The sequence below is a fragment of the Zalophus californianus genome, chromosome 7 (assembly GCF_009762305.2).
Source record: "Zalophus californianus isolate mZalCal1 chromosome 7, mZalCal1.pri.v2, whole genome shotgun sequence".
NCBI classification, from domain to species: Eukaryota; Metazoa; Chordata; class Mammalia; order Carnivora; family Otariidae; genus Zalophus; species Zalophus californianus.
Genome location: NC_045601.1, coordinates 36,653,361 through 36,660,705, shown reverse-complemented (window position 1 = coordinate 36,660,705; position 7,345 = coordinate 36,653,361). Strand labels below are relative to the sequence as shown.

At 37.1% G+C, this 7,345-nt stretch overlaps 1 long non-coding RNA gene across 1 annotated transcript; it reads right to left on the bottom strand.

The window, feature by feature from the left end:
* Nucleotides 1-669: 669 nt before the first annotated feature.
* LOC113927802 lies at nucleotides 670-7,132 on the bottom strand. The gene is made up of 4 exons (XR_003521744.2): nucleotides 5,271-7,132; nucleotides 4,975-5,180; nucleotides 3,599-3,916; nucleotides 670-795 (listed from the first exon to the last, which is right to left on the bottom strand). It is a non-coding gene; the product is annotated as an uncharacterized LOC113927802 (long non-coding RNA).
* Between the last annotated feature and the right edge of the window lie 213 nt (nucleotides 7,133-7,345).

The window sequence follows — 7,345 nt, the reverse complement described above, 5'->3', positions numbered from 1 at the left end:
AGTGGTTAATACTAGAGTAGAAAATGAGTAGGGCTGGAGGCATTCTGCTGTCATCTAGGTGTTATTCTAGAACTACTCCTGCTTGCAGTGGCTGCTGGGCAGCTCAGCTGTGTGAGGTGCAACAGCAACAAGGAAGAAAGATAAGCTACTTTCTCAAGCTTCCATCTCCATGATGGTAGTTGAGAATCCTCCCAGGTCAAGGAAGGTACCTCTTGGGTGAGTGGCAGATAACTGGTGCAAGGCAAAAACAAAACAAAACCAAAAAATGCCCTCCCCATAACAAAACAAAACACTCCAGTTATTTGGACTGCATGAGAGTTTTCTTTGCCTAAGATTGGGATGGGGTTTCCCCAGTGGGGATCAGTAGATGGTCTGTGGCCAGCAGAGAAACACTGGAGAGAATCGGCAGCAGCCTCATAACATAGAAGCAAGATGAGCATGCCAGAGTAAAGAATCCACTTACTGCAGAGTAAGCATATGTACTGCACATCTAGGAAAATCCATGTAACCATCCTCCCATAACAAGGTAACATATAAAAAGACAAAGAAGAAAACAGAAACATAGGTACATATATAATGAAAAAATGTGTACACATATGTATATGTGTATATATAATAAAAATAATGTATATTTTACTTAGGAAATAATTGCTACAAATATTCCCAACAGTTTTTCATTCCCCATTTAATTTAAGGTCTTTTTGTTGTACAGAAGCTTGCCATTTTGAGGGCATCAAATATTGGCTTTTTCCTCTGTAATTTCTTCTATTTCTTTCATGCTTGGAACGTACTCTCCTGCAAAAGACAATATTATGTCCATAATTCACTATAAAGGTGTTGGCATGGACAGTGTGCTATCAGGTAGGTGTTACTTGGCTTAGGCTACACATGATGTGCAGTCATTTGCTGTAATCACGATTTCCCATCTAAAGGGTGATTAGCTAGCTTTCAGTCAGAAAGGCCACACTCCAAAGACTACATATAAGTGCTTCAGCTAGTTTCTCTCTGATCACCACCAGATATTTTGCTAATGAATATAGGAATGGTAGAAAAGGGTTTCTGTTGGTGAGATGGATTCTTATTGATGGAATTAATGACATCAGATAAAAATTTCAGAGACACCTTCTGTTCTTGTTTGAACAGTATACAAAAATCGAAGGAATCCTATATCCTGTTTGCTCAGGGATGGCACCAAGACTTGATCCCTAATGAGGTGTTTTGCCTACTACTAATAATTTAATAAATGGTTGCATGTGCCGAAGAATTTGGTCTGAGAATTACTTTCTTTATAACCTGATAGAGGTTGTGGGGAAGTAGTTAATTCTCACCCACCTCTAACCCTTGGAGACTACTATTAATTAACAAAAATAACTGAAGAATTGTACAAAATCAAATTGGCTTAGGCCAATTCATAAGAACCAGTTCAATATCCACGTGTGTTTTCTTCTAATTTATTTTATGATTTTATCTTTTAAATCTAACTCTTGGTCCATCTGGAGTTTTTAATTTCAAATGCCTACAGGAGTGGAGCCATTGATATAAATGCATGAGACAAGCTGACATTGAACAGGAGGTAGGAAGAATTGTGCCAACTTGCAGAACCCAGGGGGCCACCACTCCTCTGTTCATGCCAATTCTGGCCATCTGGGGATGACAGTCCAGTATTGCTATATTTTCTGATTTACTTTTTCTTCACAGTTTTTCTTAAACATTTATATTTTGTTGAAAATTTTTCTGATTTTTAGAATACCGTGCAACAGTTTGTATTTGTGGCCCAGTTATGGTACAAGGGTAACCAGTTTATAATATTTGCTTTATCACATAAGAGGTGAATGTAATATATTTTCTCCCTCCAAGTCTGCAATTTTCGCCAAAACTGTTGAAAACATAGCCTTTCTTTTTAAATTCTTATTCTTCCTTTACCAAACACTGTATACTTGTATACTAGCAGCTATTATTTCCCACGTGTTTGGGTAAATTTGAGAATAACTTGTCCATCTCCAAGAACATTCAGATTTCGACTTGGAATTTTAATTGCAAATTAAGTCCTTATTACTTCAAATAATTTTTGGAACAAAAAACAATTTTTAAAACAACATTAATATTTAATACAATAAATATTTATTTTAATATGTTAATAAAAGTAATATTTCATTTTTTGTATTTTTTGCTTCTAAATATTTGACTTAAGTTTTTTCTAGTTCTAAGAATTTTAAAATTTATTCTTTTAGGTGTTCTAAATATATCATTGAATAGTTGGTCATCACTTTCTGGGCTAGTAAACATTTTATGTAACATGGAAAGTTTCTATTTGTTGAAAGCTTACAAGGGCTCAACAGTAAAACTGTCATGCCTTGGAACTATTTATTTTTTTAAGATTCTATTTATTTTTCTGAGAGAGAGAGAAAGCATGGGGGGGGTGGTAAGGGCAGAGGGAAAGAGAAAAGCAGACTCCCTGCTGAGCAGGGAGCCCAACTCAGGGCTCAATCCCAGGACCCTGGGATCATGACCTGAACTGAAGGCAGATGCTAAAACAACTGAGCCACCCAGGCATCCCTGAAAGTGTTTTTTTAAGTAATTCCATAATTATTGGATATATGTCTTATGATGCTAGTCATTTTTATTTTCCTAAAACATTATTTATTCACTTATCAGAAGTTTTCAGTGGAGCTATTTTTGCTCTTTTAGTAATTCACTTTTGATTTTTATTCAGATAACTCATAATACTAAGTTTTCTGTAGAGAATAAATAACATTTATTGATACCAACTATGTGCCTCTGTTTAATGAGCTTTGGGCAGTAAAGACATTCAAGGCCCCTCTTTTCAAGCAACTTACATTCTCAGAAGCAGAGACAGATAATAAACCATGAAACAATTCTTTACAATATCAAGTAATGAAAAATACTCTGGTGAGATTAAGGGTGTGATATGAGGGGTGCCCGGGTAGCTCAGTCAGTTAAGTGGCCACTCTTGGTTTCGGCTCAGGTCCGAATCTCAGCTTCATGAGATGGAGCCCCACCTTGGGCTCTGTGCTCCATGCATGGGGAGTAGGCTTGGGGTTCTCTCTCTCCTTCTACTTCTGCCTCTTCCTATACACACTCTCTAAATAAATAAATAAATAAATAATCTTCTCTCTTTTTTTTTAAAGATTTTATTTATTTGACAGAGAGAGGGAGAGAGCCAGAGAGAACAAGGCGGGGGGGGGGGCGGGAAGGCGGAGAGGGAGGAGCAGGCTCCCCGCTGAGTTGGGAGTCCGACAGGGGACTGGATCCCAGGACCCTGATGATGACCTGAGCCGAAGGCAGACACTTAACCGGCTGAATCACCCAGGCGCCCCTAAACAAATTTTTTTTTTTTTTAAAGTATGATGTGATAGGAAGTGACAGGCTGAGGGATGTGGAGGAATTATGGGTAGTCAGAAAACAAAAACAAAAACAAAAATAAACCACCTCTCTGAGGAGTTGATATTTAAGCTGAGACATCATTGACAAGAAGGAACCATCACAGATCCAGAGAGATTTATCTTAGTCCATTGGGGCTACTATAACAACATACCACAGACTAGTAGCTTATTAACAACAGAAATTTAATACTCACAGTTCTGAGGGCTCTAAAGTGAAATCAGAATGCCAGCATGGTTGGGTGAGCTCTCTTCCAAGTTGCAGATCTCTCCTTGCATCCTCACAAACAGAAGGGCTGGGGAGTTCTGCGGGGCATCTTTTACCAGAGCACTAATCCCATTAAGGAGGGCTTTACCCTCATGACTCCATCTTCTCCCAAAGTCTCCATCTACTAGTACCTTCACCTTTGGGAATTTAGGATTTCAACTTGAATCTTGCAGGGACACAAACATTTAGACCATAGTAGGATTCCACGTAGAAGGCACAGTTAGTCCAAAGTGTACAAAAAATTTCTCTGAGTACAAAGAAGATTGATATGTTCCAGGTTACTCATGTGACTTGGAATTTTCAAATTTATTAGTATAGTGTTATTTAGTAATGCTATCTTCCTCCACATCTATGGCTGTTTTTCTTCCTCATTCTTAATAATATGTATTCACAGTTTATATCTTTTTACTTTTACTTTTAAATCAAACAAAACTTTTGGATTATCAACTCTACTTTGATTTTTATATTTAGGATTTGATTCCTCTGTTTTTGTGTCGTTTTTAAAAAATTCTTGTTTTTAATCTTTATTTTTAGTAAAATATAAATATAAATAATATTTATTTATTATATATAATAATATATATATTATTATTATATTATATAATAATATAATAATATAAATAAATATTTATTTATAGAAAATTGTAAGACTGAAATTTTTTCTGGTAAGTTTTGCCCATGTGCTGACATATTGTGTTCTTGTTTTTCTTATTTTAAGATTGTCTCAAATTATATTGATTTTATTGCTGGCCCAAGATTTAGAGACTTTAAACTTTGAAATGATAGGTAATTTTTCCCCATTTAAGTTTTATTAATATCCAGTTTAACTACATTGTTAATCAGAAAATATGACCTGAGAAGTTTATTGAAATATTCTTTGTAGTCTAAGTACATGAGTTACTTTTCTTCCTTTTTGTTTCATAATTATTACACAGGTACTGAATACAAGGTATGTTCTCTTGTGTATATAAAGTTTATTGTATATCTATTGATCAACCTTAAAATATCATGCAATTTCTCCTTGTCATTATCTTTTCAAAAAAGCTACGTACTCTATCAAAAGTTAAAAGTTATCAGTTGTACAAAACAGATGTTTGTTTTTTTTTTTCAGTTTGCCTATTTCTAATGGCTTAGTAGGAATGAGAGAGTATGGGAGCCAGAGGTACAAGTTTGTAGCTAGAGTATGGGACTCTTTATTGCCAGATCTAGGAACTGTATCACGTATCAGGATGTTTTGTGTTGCAAATACTACCCAAAAAGTGAACTCAAGCTGACTAAAACAATATAGGGACCATATGAGCTTACATAATTGAGAACTTTGGAGAAAAGGCAGCCTCGAAGTGTGCTTCCATAAGGCTTCTGGCATTCTCTCAGTCCAGTTGTTCTGTCCCTGTCAGTTTCATCTTCAGGCTGTTTTTCCTCATGGTAACAATACAAAGGAGGCAGCCCAAGGTGTAACCTCTGCACTTGATGCCATCCAGAGGAGGAGAGGTTCTGCATCCCATAGCTCTCTGCAAAAGTCCCAGAATTTCATGATAGCACTGTCTTAGGTCAAATGCCCACATCTTATAGTCATTAGCCTGGGGTTGGTATATACTCACTGACTTAGTCCAGTTTCATGCTCCATTTATCAGAATGGTGTAGTGTTTCTCAGCATCTCGTGGACCCCTTATGGAAGGTCCATAGGACGAGGAAGAATAAAAGGGGAAACTCAATACTAGTTATAGTAGCAGCAAATACCTTCTCTGTTGATGCCCAGTCTCACACTGGCACTTCTATATTCTGCTTGGTATCTAAGGGAGCTGGAGAGTCATTTTCCAGAACCCACTGTTGGTTTCCTGTGTAGTCCTACCAATTGAAGACACTCATATGCAAATAGGAGGTGGAAGGGGGAAGTGATTCTTGTCTTGGTCCTGGCTCTGGTAGTGGCAGGGGTAGGTAAGTCCTAATGGCCTAAGTTCCTGGATCCTGCAGCCTCAGTGAGCTTATGAGCTCCTGGCTTACTATTGCAGCAGTTCAACCAGCAGCTTAAGGAACACGTGAGTGGTCCTGAGAACACCAGAAAGCCCTCTGCTCCTTTGACCTCAGGAGAGCTTAGTGACTTTCTAGTTACTGATTTCACAGAATCCTCATCTTCCTTCCTTGGCTCTTCCATTTTTTCAAAACTTGCAACCAATTCATTGCATGAAGTTCCCTCTGTTTGAAATATCTAAGGTGGTTTCTATGTTCCAAATAGGACCCTGACTGATACAGTGCTATGCAAAATATTTCAAGTTTTTAGGTTATAATTTTATTAAGCTGATAACTGATATGCATATAATTCCATAAATAAACAAAAGCGCAAATACGCATGATTATAAGTCCATTTAACATTGGATTCCCTAAACCCTAGCCATTTTGAGGAAAATGTGATATTGTAAAGCATATTTGCTGCCTGTATGAATGTAAACTACTTCCTTTTATGTAACAGGGTGCACTGTTTAAGTTTCAGTTTTATTAAAATAATAATCAAGCTTTAAAACAACAATTGATTCTGTCAAAAAATGAAACAGAGCACTTATCTTTCAACACCATACTCAATGAGTGGTCATGTCATCCAACAAAACAAGCAGGGGTTTGGGAGATAACAGCTAATATTTTCAATATAAGACATCTAAAAATCAATACATACATCATGTGTTCATACAAGAGTTAGGAAAGGCATGCTTGACTTTACAGTCAAACTGTAAAATTTTGACCCAGTGACTGTTTTTGTGTTGCATTATTTCCCAGGAATACAATTGTCAGAATTTGGTTGTTACTTCTGGGGCTGCAGTAGGAACATTGAGAACTAGTCAAAGAGAGAGCATTGATTATCACATTAGGTAAAGGAAAAACACAAGTAAAACTGTCTACTATACTATTACTTACAAGGGAATTCTACTGGGAAAGTATATTTTATTTGATTACTATAAGTAGAATGACATCAAATGGTAGGACAGAGACCAAGCTATGTATCAGCTCTTGGAACAAAATCTTCAATTGAGATGGAAAAGTTTGCATTTCAAAACTTCCCCTTGGCTTTATTTGTATTCATCTGCTAGCTATAACGACAGGTGCATTTCTGAATCTGGTTTCTCCTGTTTCCAGATATATGAGAAAGTTGTGTCCACACAACTGATAACTCTTATCAGATGACTGCTGGCATGCAGGAAGAAACCTAGGTTAGAGTGGGTACATGAAATTGGCTGAGGCCAGTGTTCTCAAACTTTTTAGTCTTAGGATCCCTTTATACTCTTGAAAATTATAGAAGACTCAAAATTAACTGCTGTTTATATGTGTTCATTAGAAAGTAAAACTGAGAACTATTTAAAATATTTATTCACTTAAAAATAACCCCAGGGGAGCCTGGGTAGCTCAGTCATTAAGCGTCTGCCTTTGGCTCAGGTCGTGATCCCAGGGTCCTGGGATCGAGTGCCACATCAAGCTCCCTGCTCAGCGGGAAGCCTGTTTCTCCTTTCCCACTCCCCCTGCTTGTGTTCCCTCTCTCGCTGTGTCTCTCTCTGTCAAATAATAAAATCTTTAAAAAAATAAAAAAATAAAAATAAAAATAACCCCATTGGGGTGCCTGGGTGGCTCAGTCGATTAAGCATCCGACTCTTGATTTCAGCTCAGGGCATGCTCTTAAGGTCCTGAG